Genomic DNA, 17,479 nt, shown 5'->3' with positions numbered 1-17,479 from the left:
GTCACCTAAAACGCAAACGGCCCCATCTAACATTTTTAAAATTTTACAGGAGAAGCAAAAAACTATTTCAATTAAAAAGTGTGTTTTTATCAGAGCGTTTAATTTTTATTTTTTTTTAACTTTGAAGTGTGTTGGCGGAGTATTAAACTCACAAACTGCCAGGTTATCCCACAAAAATAGAAAAGTTACATCATTGAATCATCATAATCAGACTACAGTTCTATTTTGGCATCTCTAGCCTCTCTTAGCCAAAAATTTTCCTTTCTCACGAGAAAGCTTCACATCTTCAGAATTCCAATCCTCATATATACAATCACGTATACAACGAATTGCCTCATCAGCAGTGAGATCAACTACCAAATCAGCACCAACAAAAGTAGCATCTTTAGCATCAGCATCAGAACTTTCATTGATTTCAATACCCACATGACTAGGCGTCCAATGCAAATGATATTCTCTAATTTGAGAGTTTCCAAATTTTGTTCTGAATAGAAGCAACACAATAGTTGTTCGTGGTGGATACATTCAAGACTTGGCATGATAAAAGGCAATCCGTGAAAATTACCAACTTTTCAACACCAGCAGAGATAGCAGAATCGATAGCCTTACTAATAGCACACAGTTCCGCAAACATACTAGCAGCATTTTCAGTCAGAGAGGCATCAGTAGCATATATATTGAATTTATTTAGCCTATAATTATATATTTTCTCCATATACATTATTATGGACCTTACTTATTCCTTCGAAAGGTTGGATTTCTTGTCAGGTTAAATTATAGTCAGAAATCGCCTTTGACCACTTATAACAAACGAACAGTTAACAACCAAAAATTTATAGTTATAGTTTATACGACCAAAAATGTGACCATATTGATTAAAAATATAGCATGATTTCACCGGAACATCGTTGTTCAATTTACGATATGTTGAATAATTAAAAATTTCTGATTAATGTTTTCCTTCGCAGTGAGAAGTTTCGCTCTAAATTTTACAGGAAGATCACCAGATAAAGCATATACCTATTGTATGAACTGGAGTGGATCTCGTCAGCCCCAAACATCTACGTAAGTAAAGTGGAATTTTGAAAGGTAATTATCTTCCGATTTAATTTTTATTTAATAAACTAATTATTTAACAACTATAATTTGTTATGATAGTTGATAATGGCGTATATAAAAATGGATTGGACTTTAATATTTAAATGTTTATACCTAAGGAGTCCAAATTTTCTTGTGGATATTTGTTTTGGTGCAATACATCAGAGTCAACAATAAATTCGATTTTAAATTTTTAGTTAGAAGGGCCGTTTGCGTTTCAGGTGACGATATGTATTTTTCATTATTATAACGAAAGACATATTAAATAAAGTCTATGCCAGACTGTTGTGAAGTCGATAATTTTTTCTTTCGAAATATAAAATCTAACAAAAAATTTTAATTAAAAGTTTTTACAGTTTTTAAAATATCTACGAATGTGTTCCCTTTTTCGGCTGTTTCCAATTCCTATCGAGGTCGCTAAGAAAGTCTAAAACTCTTACTTTTTCTGATTTTATATATTATTTATTTTAAATTTATTTTTCAGTTATTAGTTTTGAACAATAATTACAAATTATTATTAATTATTTTATCTGGTTTGCCAAAATACCTAGAAAAATATATAGCCTACAATAGTTTTCTCTCATGTTGTAAATTCATATCACAAAAACGTCAGTAATTAAATGAATAATTAATGATTTAAAATTTACTAAACCCATTTACAATATTAATTATAAAAACAATACATTTCACATTTATTTGCAAAAAGCGATAAAAATTATTTTAACAAACACACACATTAAAAATGAAAACAATTCTGCTTCTTACGCAGCAACACTCACAAGGAATGATAACACAAGAGTTACGAGTTGAAATATGGTTTAAACCAGGGATGAAAAATCGCAATTAACTAATAAATAAAGTTTATTTTGTATTCGACAATTTTTATAAAATATGCTTTATTTGTACTAAAATAGATAAAAACAAATTATCAGCGGTCCCTGTTTTCGAAGTTATGTCATTCCAAAACGTACGAACGGTAACTCCAAAAATCTTTAAAACTGTTTTTAATGAAGACCATGTTTACTCTTTCTCGCATACGTGATACCGGTCTCCCAAGATTTGTTTAGACTTTTCTCGATTTATAGAGTAATTTATAGCGAGTTTACAGCTGAAGTAAATGGTTATTTACAAAGAAAACTAACATTTGTAGAATTTGATGACACTCTATGCTAAAAGGTATAACATCCTGCGATATCCTTCGAAAACACTTTTTGTATTTTTCTTAAAAACTTATTAATATAAGCCAAAATGTAGTGAAGTCATATCCATAATATATCCAGTGGTGTGCGTGAAAGGGTTAACAGTTTCCTGATCATAATGGGAGAACCAACAATTTTCAGATGCAGAAAAGATCTTTTTGAGGGAATATAATAACAGGTGTTACATACATAGATAAAATTTATTAAAACATAAACCCATATCAATATTTTACAAATATTTATCACAGCTCAACACGTCAGCAGAACAAATGTAAATTTTGCGTTTATATCAATGCATAGGGAAATTAAAATTCTGTTTTTATCAATACGAATCACAGATAAATAAATGAAGTTTGTTAGCAAGACAAAGTTGACTAAACAATTGTTTCGACAACATTGTTTTCACTATGTCATAACAAATAATTTTTTATCTGGACAAATATATGACGTTTAGCATGATAAAAATATATCTAATATAGACATGGGTTTATTCACAGAATATGAAACCCAGTTACGGTTTTTGAAGTGCATGTTGACCATTTGCATTTATGTTAACTTAACCTAAGTTTTAATTTTGATTATGGTGGAGAATAATATTCTGTCCAGTCGTACTCGAATAATTAGTTTTGGCGTTATAATCTTTCGATTTGGCCAATATATCCTGAATGGAATAATGTTTGTTCCAAATGAAAATTTCTACTCCGGCAGATTAATTTGCAAAACTTAAGTTTGTGCCTAAAATTATCTAAAATTAATATTTTCTGAAAAATAAACAAAAAATTTATGGTAATATACCGAATGAAAGAATCTTCATTGTAAATGGAAAATTCTACTCCGACGGAGTCATTTTTAAGAATTACAAGTTGTATTTAGCAGCTGCCGGACCTCATTTGGGTTGGTTATAAAAAGCGTTCCGGGACAGAATTTTGTTAATTAATCACATTTGTTCAATTCACAATCGTTGCTGCGTAGTATGTCAGCAGCTGCTACAATAGTCATAACCAAGGCGAATAGACTATATAACAAAACCAATAAGAGGTATTTACCCGTCCGGCGGCTGCCAGTAGAATTATCCATTCGCAACAAATATTCATTCATTCGTAATATAATATTTTCATGAATATGTACTTTTTTATGTTTATTTTTCACAAAAAATTAAGTTTTACTTAACTTCAGGCACTCACTTCAATTTTGCAAATTAATCTGCCGGAATAGAATATTTCGTTTGAAACACATTACTCAATTCAGAATATATTTTCCTCACAAATTTTAATATCTTTATCATTATTTTTTAATAAAATATAAACATTTTACAAACATTTTTCATCAAATAAATTCGCCGTACTTATGGTTTTTGACATCTACGTAAACCAAATGCAAAAACAAAATACATGTAAGATGTTGTTGTTGCAGAACTGCCACCACCTTAACTGAATTAGCCTTGGTGAAGTCAATTCATTTTGCGGCGAATTCAATAAAATTTTTATATATCAAGGTATATTAATTATAAGGTAGTGTTAACAGAGCAGCTGATTGTTTTTTGCTAATACACTTTTGATTTTTTTTATATGTAGTTTGACAGTGTTCTGGCACTTTGAAGTGTAGGCATGCTGTCACACTCCGTATATAAAAAATAAAATGAATTCGCTTCGTATTTCTGATTTCACCGACGACACTACCTTATAATTAATATATCTTGTTATATATATAGTTTGACAGCGTCAGGTTTAAGAGAAAATTTTTTATGTGGAGTTTGACAACTTGGGTCTAAATTTCCATGGATAAAAAACAATCAGCTGTTAAAATGACATCACCTTATTAGTTTCGCCATGGTCATAACAATGTTGTTGGTATTTTCTATGCAAAAGCACTATACAATGCCAATATATTATAAGGTGAAGTCATTTCATTTTGCAGCAAATTCATGAAATTTTTTATATATGGAGTTTTTTATATGGAAATTGACAGCTTCAATCTAAAAAAACAAACAGCTGTTGAAATGTCTTCATCTATTAGGCACTAGACTTGCCAGACGTACTGTTTTCGGCAGTAATTGTATTTTTAACTGTATAACCCCTAAAGAGTAATTTTAAGTAATTGTACTTCTTTTTATTTTACCCAATTTTATAGGTTCATGTATGATCATTGATAAATACTGTATAGAATAGCTAATTAAGGACTTAACTGATAATTCTGATCTATGTGAAAGCTTAAAAAGGCATGGGGTTTGAATGCCTTTCATTGTCTTGTGTAAAATAATGCGTTTACTAAAAAAGCTTTAAAGTTATTAAAATTTGATTAGAACTTAACGTAATGAAAGTTTTTTATGAATTTTCGACATAAAAAATACTGAACATCTGAAGGACATGTTTGAATGTTAAAATGGTTGTAATATTCCGTCATGTACCTATTCGATGGCTTTATCCAGCCCAGCAGTGCAAAAATTTACAAAAAATTATCCAGCCATTCGTGATTGATATGCTTTAAATCATAAAAGAGTTAACCGTCTTGTCTATACCCGAGCAAAATTACGTACATGGACTGGGGGACTAAGAAGTTTAATTGCCTTATGTTGATTAAGTATTGCAGGGATTTCCTTAGTTTCCTATCACAGAATCGAAACTGCTACAAGTATTAAACTTAATCAGCACACTAATATTAATTAGGCTAAGACACTCTATATTATCTTTTTTTCGATAAGTTTATTTCAAATTCAATATTCAGTTTGTTTTAAATTCACCCTTTAGATAACTTTAAATTTTCGTTCTTATTTTTTTTTTTTTTTTTGTATTTTTGTTTAATTTAAATTGCACTTTCTAGTTTATATTATTTTGTTTAAATTTGAAAAAATATATACGTATACCGTCTGGGCTGCTTATTTTCTTCTATCTCTTTAAGATGGCCGAGCAGAAACTTATATTTATACCCTATATGTTCCAAGAAGTTCTATTCCAATTGGGCCTATTATATTTATGCTCCTTTAAATCCTATAGTCATCACATTCTGACATTTCATAACACAGCCATCCTTTTATAATTCTTCCACAATTTGTATCTAAACATTGAATAGCTTTATTTGAACTTAACGAACTATCAACATTCATATTCATTCATAAAATCCTACGTACACATTTCTCTCACACTGTGTCTGACCACTCTAATAATCTCACATCTGGCAACCCTTTTTACTACAGATGTTCGAGGCGAATTCAATACATGTGAGAACTTGACACAAATTGCATTAATTAATTAGAACAAAGAAGCAGACAACATGTAAACTGAGGTAAGTATTTATTGAAATTATTGTAATTTTTAGATATTAAATTTTTTTCTCTTTTCAGGAATACTGGTAAAACTGTATCGTTTCATTATCACAAGATTTCTAATACTAATTTGTTTCTCTTCTTCTTTCTTTCAGCTATTCGAGTTTGGGAAAGGTTGTGGCTTAACTCCACCTCATGACTCTAGGCTAGGGTTGCCAACCTGGCTGGACTTGGCTGGATTGTCCAGCTTTTTTGATGCTTGTCCAGTTTCAAGCTAAAATTTAATTTGTCCAGCTAAATAGTACACTGCAATAATTTTTATGTTATCTCTGTCAAATCATGTTAGCCAACACTGATTGTACATTTGTTATACAACTAAGTTATGATTTCTCTCTTGTATCATCATGCCTCAACACTGGAACAGCTGATGTTGCAATAAATATTAGGTTTGTTCGCGTACTCGATAATTTGTAGCAATTTGCAACAATTGTTATTGGATTCCTTTCGCGTACTTTTGAAAACTTGCAACGAGAGAATTACAGTTCGTTGATAGAGAATTTTTTGATTTTACTAGATATTTTTTCCCCAGTAAAAAATATCCAACTTATATTCTTATTATGAATATGTAAACAAACCAAAGAAATCGAAAATTTGGTAAATTTTAATTTTAATACTACATGTTATGTTAACTTTAAAATCCATTTATTTATAGGAAAAAATCTAAGTTTCAATTATTTGTTTTTTAGTGTTTGGTAGCGATTGAGATTTTGTTTATAAACAAAAAGTTGCACATTTTTTTAAAAAATTGGCTTTCGGGTACTTTTTTGGATATTTTTTTGATTGAGAGTAAATTAAAAATTACTCCCTATCATAAAGTTACTGGATATTTCTTACAGGAAAGTACGCGAAAAGACATATTTTTAAAATTTTAAACTTCAAAAATGGAGCTTTTTCACATCTTTTGCTCTTAAACGCTAAGTAACGATGTGATCGGGGAAAACTAAAAATTCGTACTATATGGACTGTAACAAAACGGAATTGGTATATGAGAACCTCTGCATTTTTTTTTTGGTGTATCACTGTGAAAGTATTTACACAAAACCAACATTAACATTTTATCAGTATTTTTTTATGTCCAGCTTTTTTGTTTTGTCCAGCTTTTTAAAACCCGATGTCCAGATTTTTGCGAATCGGAATCTGGTAACCCTACTCTAGGCCCTTCCCAGGTTGGTGGAACCCTAATCAAATAGGCCAACGAGCCAAATTACATCTCTGTAGTTAGAAACTAATAAACTAACTTAAACAAAATAAAAACTACTAACCTTAGTTTACTAACAAACCAACATGAAATTATTAGGGTACGCCCACGACCAAGGCAGTCAGGACTGCTGGGCAGCAGATATTGTACCCCCTCAAAGAGCACATTGTAGGTACCCCCCACGCAAAATTTTTTTTAAATCTTCATAGGAGTAGTGTCAAGGGGGGGCCGCTTATAAAGCTCGAAAAGTTTTAAAAGCGTGAAACGCGTTGCGTGTTGGGTACTTCCACCTTTACAGATGGAAATTTTGACAGTACATACATATGTAAAATACAAGTCGTCTAATACCAACTTTATTAGTTTTAAATGTGGAATAAAGAAAATAAAATAATTTAAAATTAAAAGAAATTAATTTGGTTTATTTCGCTTGTTTATTTAATTTAATATTATTTGATTTTTTTTTATCTTTTGACATTGTTATGAATGTATGTTTGTTTTGATTGTTTTTTTTTTTTTTTTTCATTGAGAACATAAACTTACGACTTGGTGCATAGATCTGTTCACAATCAATGTTACTGCCGGTCCACACTAGGAAACTATTTTTAGGAAACTTTTGATTTTGCGTGAGAGAGAAAGAGAAATATCATTCATCTCTCTCGCGGTACGTAGTTTCTCGTACTCGGAAACTCGTTTTGTTTTGTTATTCTTCTCATTCGTACAAAAACAAATCAATGCAATAAACACGTAGTTTCTGAAACAAAAGTTTCTATGTGTAGACATTAAAGATACTTTAAAAGAGAATTAAGAAAAAGTTTCTCTGTGTGGACCGGAACTTACTACACTTTAAGACCCTTCACACGTACACACAAGTAATATGATCTGTCAAAATTTTGTGTAGAAGAGAACGGATGGGACGTCTAAACGCAATATGTAACGAAATCACCACACATTGAGAGAGAATACGGATGGAAAATTTGACAGTCGTATGGCTCTCTTCATTTTTTGAAATGATTAAAAAAACAAGCTAGTCTCATTAAATCATAAGACTTTTAATCTCTTTTTTGTCATACGGATGGAATTTCATTTTATTTTTTCATTAGACTTGTAGTACTTAAAGTACTACTTGATCGTGAATTGAACAATTATATACACAGCGTAAATATTAAACAATTTATTAATTTTTTTAGATCTCAAACTACATGTAAAAAAATCAAAAGTGTATAAGCAAAAAACAATCAGCTGCTCTCTTAAAACTACCTTATAACAAGTTAGAGTGCTATATCCGGCTGTGCCTAGTCTTAAATAGCCTCCACCAGCAAGCTACTTTTTATTAAAACCCATTTAACTATCTAATTTTTAGATAACTTGACAAAATTGTTGTCGAATTTTATCTGGATATAATCATTTAATAATGAATTAAGTGGTATTAAGTGATTTTGAGAAGTAAAATTCCGTATAACGATTTAAATATACAAAATACACATTAATGTCGAATTTTATCCCGATGACTTTCATTGTCAATGTGTGTTTAAGTAATTTTCGGAAATGATCCTTATATGGGAGTTGTGACCAATTATGGACCGATCAAGAAAAAATTTCGTATAATGATTTATATGCCAAAAAAAAAAGAAAATTCAAGTCGAATATTACTCCAATAGATTTATTAATTAATAAAATATGTGCGTTTAAGTGACTTTCGGAAGTGGAATTTATATAGGAGCTATGACCAATTTCGGGCCTCTCCAGAAAAATTTCGTAGAGTGATTTATATGTATGTACACAAAACATATTTGTGTCGAATTTTATCAAGATAGCTTTATTTAACAATGAAATATGTAAGTTTAAATGATTTTCGAAAAAGGGCCTTATATGGGAGCTATGACCAATAATGGACCGATCCGGGGCAAAATTGGTACAATGATTTATATGTACCCAAAACATATTCAAGTTGAACTTTATACCGATAGCTTTATTTATCAATGAAACATATGCTTTTAAGTGATTTTCGGAAGTGGACATTATATGGGAGCTATGACCAATTATGGGAGCTATGACCAATTATGGACCAATTATGGTCCTATCCGAAAAAAATTAGAGTGATTCATATATAGACGAATCATATTTGTGTCGAATTTTATCAAGGTACCTTTATTTGACAATGAAATATGTGCGTTTAAATGATTTTCGTAAGTTGGCTTTATATGGGAGCTACGACTAATAATGGACCGATCGGAAAAGAAATTCGGTAGAATGATTTGTATGTACACAAAACATATTCAGCTCGAATTTTATCACAAAAGCTTTATTTATCAATGAAATATGTGCGTTTAGGTGATTTTTGGAGGTGGACCTTATATGGGAACTATGAAAAATTGTGGACCAACTGAGATCTACGTTGGTAGTGTGATTTCTATTCATATTATATTTGTATGTACAAAATTTTGTGTTGATACAGATATATTTGAGGGAGTTATTAACGATAAACTAATTACCCCCCATACACTTTTGTATGGGGGCTATGGGAAATATTGAAGCCATTGTTATTAGTTTGAACATACTTGATCCCTGGCACAAAAAAATAATGTGTGACAAAATTTATTGATATATCTTTGGTAGTTTCTAAGAAAACTACTTAAGAATTGGGAAAAAAACTTTATTTTTTTCGAGGTAGTCTGAAATTTTTACTCATAACTTTTTACGTTGTGAACCGGTTTTACTGATTTTCAATACCAAACTGTACCGGATAATAAAGAATGTTTTGGGTGAATTTCGTGAATTTCTATTGCTTCGTTTAACGTGAGCAGACAGACAGACGGACGGACAGACGGACATAGCTAAATCGACTCAGAATTTCATAAGGATCAAGAATATTTCTTGGTGTTAGACACGGAATGACAAAGTTGTATATACCCTCCATCACAACTGATGGTGGTGAATAATATATATATAATTAATATACTTTGAGTGTGATCAAGATATAATAATTATCAAGGCGAATTCACATCAGGTGGTGTTATTCAATCAGTTGATTATATTTTTCTTCAATTGACTGGTACGCACTGATTTCAGAGTTTGTTATTGTTTACATTTTTATATTTAAAATTTTCCGTTTTTGATGTCAGAGTTTGTTATTGTTTACTGTTTTATATTTAAAAATTTCCTTAGTATTTTTAAATATTTATGTTAAAAATCTGAAAATACCGAGCATTTCATAAACAAATATTATTTTATTTAAATAATGGCATAATAATACTGTTTCATATATTAAATTTAATGTAGTCAAATACATATCTTCATGGTTTTTTAGTTTTGAGCTGCATTTAAAAAATGGCAACCGATTTTATATTAATATAATTTTTTAAATATACAACTGATAGCAGATTTTTATTGTTATCTCGATTTCACAATAAGTTTAAATTTTATATTTTTGATATAGAACTCGATTTGTATGGAAAATATGAGTGATTATTGATCTTAACTGTTTTCTCGAATTGAGAGTTATTTAGAGTACATTTTCAAGAGTTATATAAATAGAAATTTTAAGGGGAGAATTGTAGACTTAAATGTTATGTAGGGAACCACAGCCGATTTAAAATTTGAATTTTTGTGAAAAATGTAATATGAATATATTATTTACCCTGTTTTAGGACAGGTCTTTGTTCAGTAGTTATACTCCCCACCATTTTAGTGTTATCGGGTATATATTGGTCCTATACCCACCTAAAAGTATACCAATCGGCTTAGAATCATTTCCTGAGTCGATTTAGCTATGTCCGTCCATGTAAACCTTGTAATCAAACTACAGGTTGCAATTTTAAAGATAATTCAATGAAATTTGGTACATGATCTTCTATTGTCCCAGGGACGAAGCCTATAGAAAATGGTAAAGATCGGTCCATTATTTCACCTAGCCCCCATACAACTGAACCCCTGAATAGGGCTTGTAAACCTTGTAATCAAACTACAGGTCGCAATTTTGATGATAATTCAATGAAATTTGGCACATGATCTTCAATGGTATCGGAGACGAAGCCTGTTGAAAATGGTTAACATCGGTCCATTATTTCATCTAGCCCCCATACAACGAACCCCTGAATAGGGCTTGTAAACCTTGTAATCAAACTACAGGACGCAATTTTGATTATAATTTAATGAAATTTGGCACATGATCTGTGGTATGGGAGACGAAGCCTATTGAAAATGGTTAACATCGGTCCATGATTTCACCTAGCGCCCATACAACTGAACCCGACGAATAGGGCTTTCAAGTTCATAATTATGTTTAATGTAATCATGTCTCGACAAAAAGCTGCAAAACCAAGTTCTAGCCATTATGACTCTTATGAATTTTATAATTATAGGGTCTCATTTGACCATAGCCCCTATACAAAGCCCCCTTCAAAATTTGACTTAAATGTCCACAATTTAATGGCAGATATACTTCTGAGCAGTGATGCCAGGAGTTTTTTTTTTCAGAAATCCCTACGCTTATGAGAAAAAATCACTTTTTTCCCTACACCAACTTTTTATTTTCCCTACACTACTTTTTTCCATTTTTTTCCATGTTTATCTTAAAAAAATACAAAAATAACATAAAAAACATATAAAAACATAACATATATATATATGTAAAAACAATGTAAAAAAACAAGACAATTGAGAGATTTATGGCAGTATCACGATTCGATGTTAAAAATTTATTTTATGTGCCCCCAACAAAAAAATTTCATAAAATTTAATATAATTATTTTAAATAAGGTTTACTCTTGCGTATACTTTTTGCTGTTTACTTTCATAAATTTCCAGAACATTAAATTATTTTTTCAATCTTGAGTTACTGCATTAAGCCCCCGACTACTCTATCTATAACAGAGGAGCGCAAGATTGCCATTACATAGCACGCGTGATAGGGTAAGAAAATTCTGCTGACGCTAAGTTGATACACATACACTATAGGTTTAATTCTTCTTCTTTTTATAATGAGCAATATCAGTTGGTTTGCTCTCAACTTGAAAAACAAAATCAAATCAGTTGCTGATCAGCACTTGTCGAAGCAAGGTCTGTACGCGACATTTTTAAAATACACACAGAAATACAACAACAAAATTTTGAGAAAGCCGAATTAATGTAGGAGAACATGGGAGAACAGTTGATAGTTTTTTATATATAGACTTTGATATACGCTGGCTGTCAAAATCCATAATAAATATTTGACAGTTAGCATATGCTTTATAGTTTATAGTAATTTTATTAGTATACTTTTATTTTGAATTGAATTCTGTTCTCTGCTGCTTTACCAACACAAATAAAACTATGGTGGTCTATGGTAGTATGTGTTTGAGCAACACTGATCTATAAGGAGTCAGAATATATCGCCCTACAGGATTGGCATAATCCAAAAATATTTAATGACATTTAACTATTTTCTTTGATAACTTTTAAACAAATCAAGGGATTTTAAAAATCCAAATTCAGATAGTTGAGGTTAATATGTTTCTCATCTAAATTGAAATTCAATTTTTAGTTATCTAATATTCCCGAAAACGTGGGTTTTAGTTTTTACGTTTACAAAAAATCGATTTCACATCGAAAATAATAGACATATTAGAAATTTGATAAATCTATATGAAAGATTTTAGTATGTCGCATGTTTTGTAGACCTCAGTTCAAGAAACCCGAAGTTTGGATTATGCCAGGCTTGTAGCGATATTTAGGTACACATATTGTAGAAATTACAAGCGGAATTTTTACTAACGATACACTTAAAATTGATTTCATTTTTAATTTTAAAGTTTAATACATGAAAGAGTATATTTTTATTTGATAAAAACTATGAAATTGAAAAAATCCCTACAACTTGACAATAGTAAGAAATCTTTCCCTTTTTCCCTTCACGTGAAATTTTTGAAAAAAGTCCCTACAAAAAGGGAAAATTCCCTACACTTGGCATCACTGCTTCTGAGGCAAGGTACAATTCAACTTAAATGCTTTATTATATGCTAACTAGATCACATTTTATTTTTGTAACAGGTCGTAGGATCGTAGGAAACTACATCCATTATATGGTTGGCCTCGCCCGACTATAATTTCCTACTTGTTTTTATTCTGCATACGAATGTGGTATCGTAGACATTCATTAAAGATCTAATGTAGCTTATAGTTTTCTCGATCGTAGGAAACTACATCCTTTTAAAATAGTTATTTTCTGATGATATACATCGTATTAGAGGTTTTGAAACAAAAATAGTTTTCCGGTGGAAAATAAAAGTAATGGGAGTATTATATACGGATCTGTGGCCTCCGGTAGGTTAGTAGTTAGTGTTCTAGTCTGGTAGACCGGAGGTGGTTGGTTCGATTCCCACCTGAGGCACTGGTTAAGGAGCGCACAACAGGCCCGATTTTGATGTATATATATACATCCTCTTTTCAAACTAACAATATACAGATCTACATCAATATAATTTCGATAAAAAATGTCTATATGCCATTTTCTCGATCGTAGTAAACTACATCCGATTCTATTTTAAAATAGTTATTTTTTTTTAGGATATACAGCCGATTACAGGTTTTGAAATAAAATTCGTTTTCCGGTGGAAAATATAAGTGATGGGAGTGTTATATACGGATCTCCAACCGATTTTACGCTTTAGATAAAAATCGATTTTTGATAATAAATTAAATTGATTACAGATTTTTATTTAACCTAATAGTAAAGTATGTTGAGGATCTACAAACACCTTAGAGTTTTCAAATAAAAATAAATTTTTGATTAAAAAAAGGTCATTGCATTTCATTAAGATCACAACAGGCCCGAATTTAAGTACCCTTTAGACGATCACACTTTACGTACGACAAGTCTAATGAAAAAGTAAAATTAAATTCCATCCGTATTACAAAAAAGAGAATAAAAGTCGTATGATTTATATTTTTTGTGTTTACACGATTGGTAAAAAATAATAACAAAGTAAGATAGAAACTGCTTTTTCACTTTCTTTGTATGTGTTTACATGAAAATATCTTTAAAGGGAAGGGAGCTCGAGGCAGTTAACCTGACAAACGCAAAACCATTCGACGCAACAAAAGCTGAACTAAAAATATGGGTGAGAGAATCCCATAAGGCCTCTTGGAATAATGAAACAGTGGGTAGAACCACGAAGATCCTATGGGGTGACCCTGATGAGAACAAGACGAAAAATCTCCTCAATATGAGCAAGTCTGAAGTTAGTATGATGGTACGTATTCTGAGTGGACACACAGGACTACGAGCACATCTCTGCAAAATTGGACGTGCGGATTCGGACGAATGTAGAGCATGTGGAGAGGACAGTGAAACTCTGGAGCACTTTCTTTGCCACTGCCAGGAAGTTAGATCCAAGTATTTTGGAAGTGATGTTATCACAGGGTATACAGAGGCGTCACGAGAAAAAAACTATTTCCCTCTCTTTCGCACAAAACGATTTCAATGTTTTATTTAGCTGTATTTTATATATCTCTTCTCACCAAACAATTTCAAAATCAAACAAAAGCTGATTTTAGACTTTTTTAAATGTCAAAAGTGACACCTCTGTATACTTTGTGATGTTATTCCGGAAATAACATTCCTGACTAAAACTGATTGGAAGATACTTAGGACACAGGGTATACAGAGGCGTCACGAGCAAAAAACTATTTCCCTCTCTTTCGCACAAAACGAATTCAATAATTTTTTTAGCTGTGTTTTATATACCTCTTCTCACCAAACAATTTCAAAATCAAACAAAAGCTGATTTTAGACTTTTTTAAATGTCAAAAGTGACACCTCTGTATACTTTGTGCTTAGGAACTACGTTCAGGAAATAGAGTTTCTGAACACTGAAAAATAATTCTTTCAGTTCCCCTTTTTTTTCATGATAAGGAGTAGGGATCTATAGTTGAAACGAAACGTCGACTTTTCGACTCTTTTCATTTAGTTAAAAGTCGACTTTTCGACTTATTGCATTTTATGAAAAGTCGATTTTTCGACGCACATAAAGAAAACAACCCGACGAAAAATAAAACAAACCGTAACAGCTGTTTTATCAAAATAAAAATTTTTTTTGGTGTGGTGAGTTTTTTTTTGTTTACAAATATGTGTTTGTGCACGTGGAAAAGACGCAAAAACTCGTTTACAATATTTACATTTTCAATATGTGTTTATGCACGTGGAAAAGATTCAAAAAAATTGATTTTCATGATTTACTTTAAAAAAATTATTTTTGATCAATTAAAATATGGAAATGTGGAAAGGAACAAATCTGATAAAATATAAATATATTTGGGATTATATCGTTACAGAATGCCTTTTAATAAAAAACATTCAAAAAATGTTACTATGGCCGTATATATAAAATGATATATAACTGCTATCGGACGATCTTGTGCACGATAAAAACATATATAGAACTTTAAGTTGAAAGTGTAGAAATCGGATAACATACATTTTTTTCCGGATTTCATCGTTCTAGGGTGTGTACTACAACAACAAACTTTTTTTTACAAAAAATGTTACTATGGCCGTATATAGAAAATGATATATAACTGCTATTGGACGATCTTGTGCACGATAAAAACCAATATAGAACTTTAAGTTGGAAGTGTAAAAATCGGATGGCATACATTTTTTTCCGGATTTCATCGTTCTAGGGTGTGTACTACAACAACAAACTTTTTTTTTACAAGAAATGTTACTATGGCCGTATATATAAAATGATATATAACTGCTATCGGACGATCTTGTGCACGATAAAAACCTATATAGAACTTTAAGTTAGAAGTGTAGAAATCGGATGGCATACATTTTTTTCCGGATTTCATCGTTCTAGGGTGTGTACTACAACAACAAACTTTTTTTTTACAAAAAATGTTACTATGGAAGTATATATAAATTTATATATAACTGCTATCGGACGATCTTGTGCACGATGAAAACCTATATGGAACTTTAAATTGGAAGTGTAGAAATCGGATGGCATACATTTTTTTCCGGATTTCATCGTTCTAGGGTGTGTACAACAACAACAAACTTTTTTTTACAAAAAATGTTACTATGGAAGTATATATAAATTTATATATAACTGCTATCGGACGATCTTGTGCACGATAGAAGCCTATATAGAACTTTAAGTTGAAAGTGTAAAAATCGGATGGCATACAATTTTTTTCGGATTTCATCGTTCTAGGGTGTGTACTACAACAACAAACTTTTCTTTACAAAAAATGTTATTATGGAAGTATATATAAATTGATATATATCTGCTATCGGACGATCTTGTGCACGATAAAAACCTATATAGAACTTTAAGTTGGAAAATACAAATCGGATGGCATAATTTGTTTTGTGGATTTCATCGTTCTAGGGTGTGAGTACAGCAACAAACTTTTTTTTACAAAAAATATGACTAGCCATATATAGAAAATTATATATAACTGCTATCGGACGATCTTGTGCACGATAAAAACATATATAGAACTTTAAGTTGGAAGTGTAGAAATCGGATGGCATAATCTGTTAGCGATTTTAGCTAGGGTCAACTGTGGACCGACCCTTACAAAATTCAACCGACCCTTCGAATTTTATAGATATACATTTTTAAGCTAGTTATGAGCGGTATTAATTTCCCGAGGTGGACCTTATATCGGGGATAGGTTAAATTATGGACCGATCCCATTAAATTTGAAAAAAACGATTTTGACTTATTTTTTATGTGGAATTTCTTTACTATATTGGTATTTCTATTACAATTATTGGAGTTAATATCTTTTTCTGAAGGGGAACTTATATGGGGGTAGGGTCAATTTTGGACCAACCCAGAAATGTTTTGGAACTTATAAATCTTGTAAAATAATTTCCTGAGAGGAACCTTATATGAGAGCAGTGTCAAATATGAAGCGATCCTCATAAAATTTGGCAAAAAGATTTTAGTTCCTTGTTTTTGTCGTTTTTCCTCGCTATACTGGAATATTGAAGCTCAATAATAAACTCCGTCAACTAAATATATTTTTGCAAATATTGGCTAAGATCCCAGTATATACTTTTATGGATTTTAGACCAATATTTCGATGTGTTACAAACGATGACTCCCTGATGAGTTTATCGTATACCGATATTGTTCATTTTCAATAAAAAACTCCATCAACTAAAATTATTTTGGCAAATATTGGCTAGATGGTCTTAGAATGTAATAAGATCCCAGCATATACTTTTATGGACATTAGACCAATATTTCGAGGTGTAAAACGTTCCTTGACTCCTTAATGCGTTGTGTCTCACAAGTGGTGATTTAGCGATCTTGAAAGTGACGGAACTATAGGGGATCACATTGTTCGCCGGTCTCTTGTAAGATTTTAGGTTGATAGTCATGCAGTACTTAAAGCATTAATATGTCATAGCTGTATTCTTGCATAGTTGTAGAATGAAGAAAAGATCTAAGTGTTATTATGAGACCGTTTACAATAAGGCTGTGTTGGGTACCAGGACCCTGCAATATACACAAATGAGGTATCTGGCGAACTGATACGATGAGGCTCGAAAGCCACCCCTTTTTCATTTTTTAGGTTGATCTCCGATGGATTCCGTGACTCTATCAACCAGTCATGGAATATAGAATTGCACATTATATAAGAACACTTGCACTGGCTATAAAA

The 17,479-nt window shown here is 31.2% G+C and overlaps 1 protein-coding gene across 6 annotated transcripts in view; it reads right to left on the bottom strand.

Moving 5' to 3' along the window:
- LOC119613791 (tau-tubulin kinase homolog Asator) overlaps positions 1-17,479 on the bottom strand; it is a 195,965-nt gene that overhangs the window by 98,415 nt on the left and 80,071 nt on the right. The window contains exon 1 of one of the 6 annotated variants that reach the window (XM_037969877.1): positions 1,646-1,824. The exons of 4 other annotated variants lie outside the window; for them this stretch is intronic. The gene's annotated coding sequence lies outside the window, so the exon portion shown is untranslated. Of the gene's footprint in view, positions 1-1,645; positions 1,825-17,479 lie in introns of those variants that run through there. One more of the 6 variants, XM_037969900.1, reaches the window with a different exon arrangement.

This window comes from Lucilia sericata, unplaced genomic scaffold, assembly GCF_015586225.1.
Source record: "Lucilia sericata isolate MDLA Ls3-8-SP2 unplaced genomic scaffold, ASM1558622v1 Contig000040F_arrow, whole genome shotgun sequence".
Taxonomy (NCBI): domain Eukaryota; kingdom Metazoa; phylum Arthropoda; class Insecta; order Diptera; family Calliphoridae; genus Lucilia; species Lucilia sericata.
The sequence above is the reverse complement of the archived record's forward strand: the minus strand, read 5'-3'. Positions and strand labels throughout refer to the sequence as shown.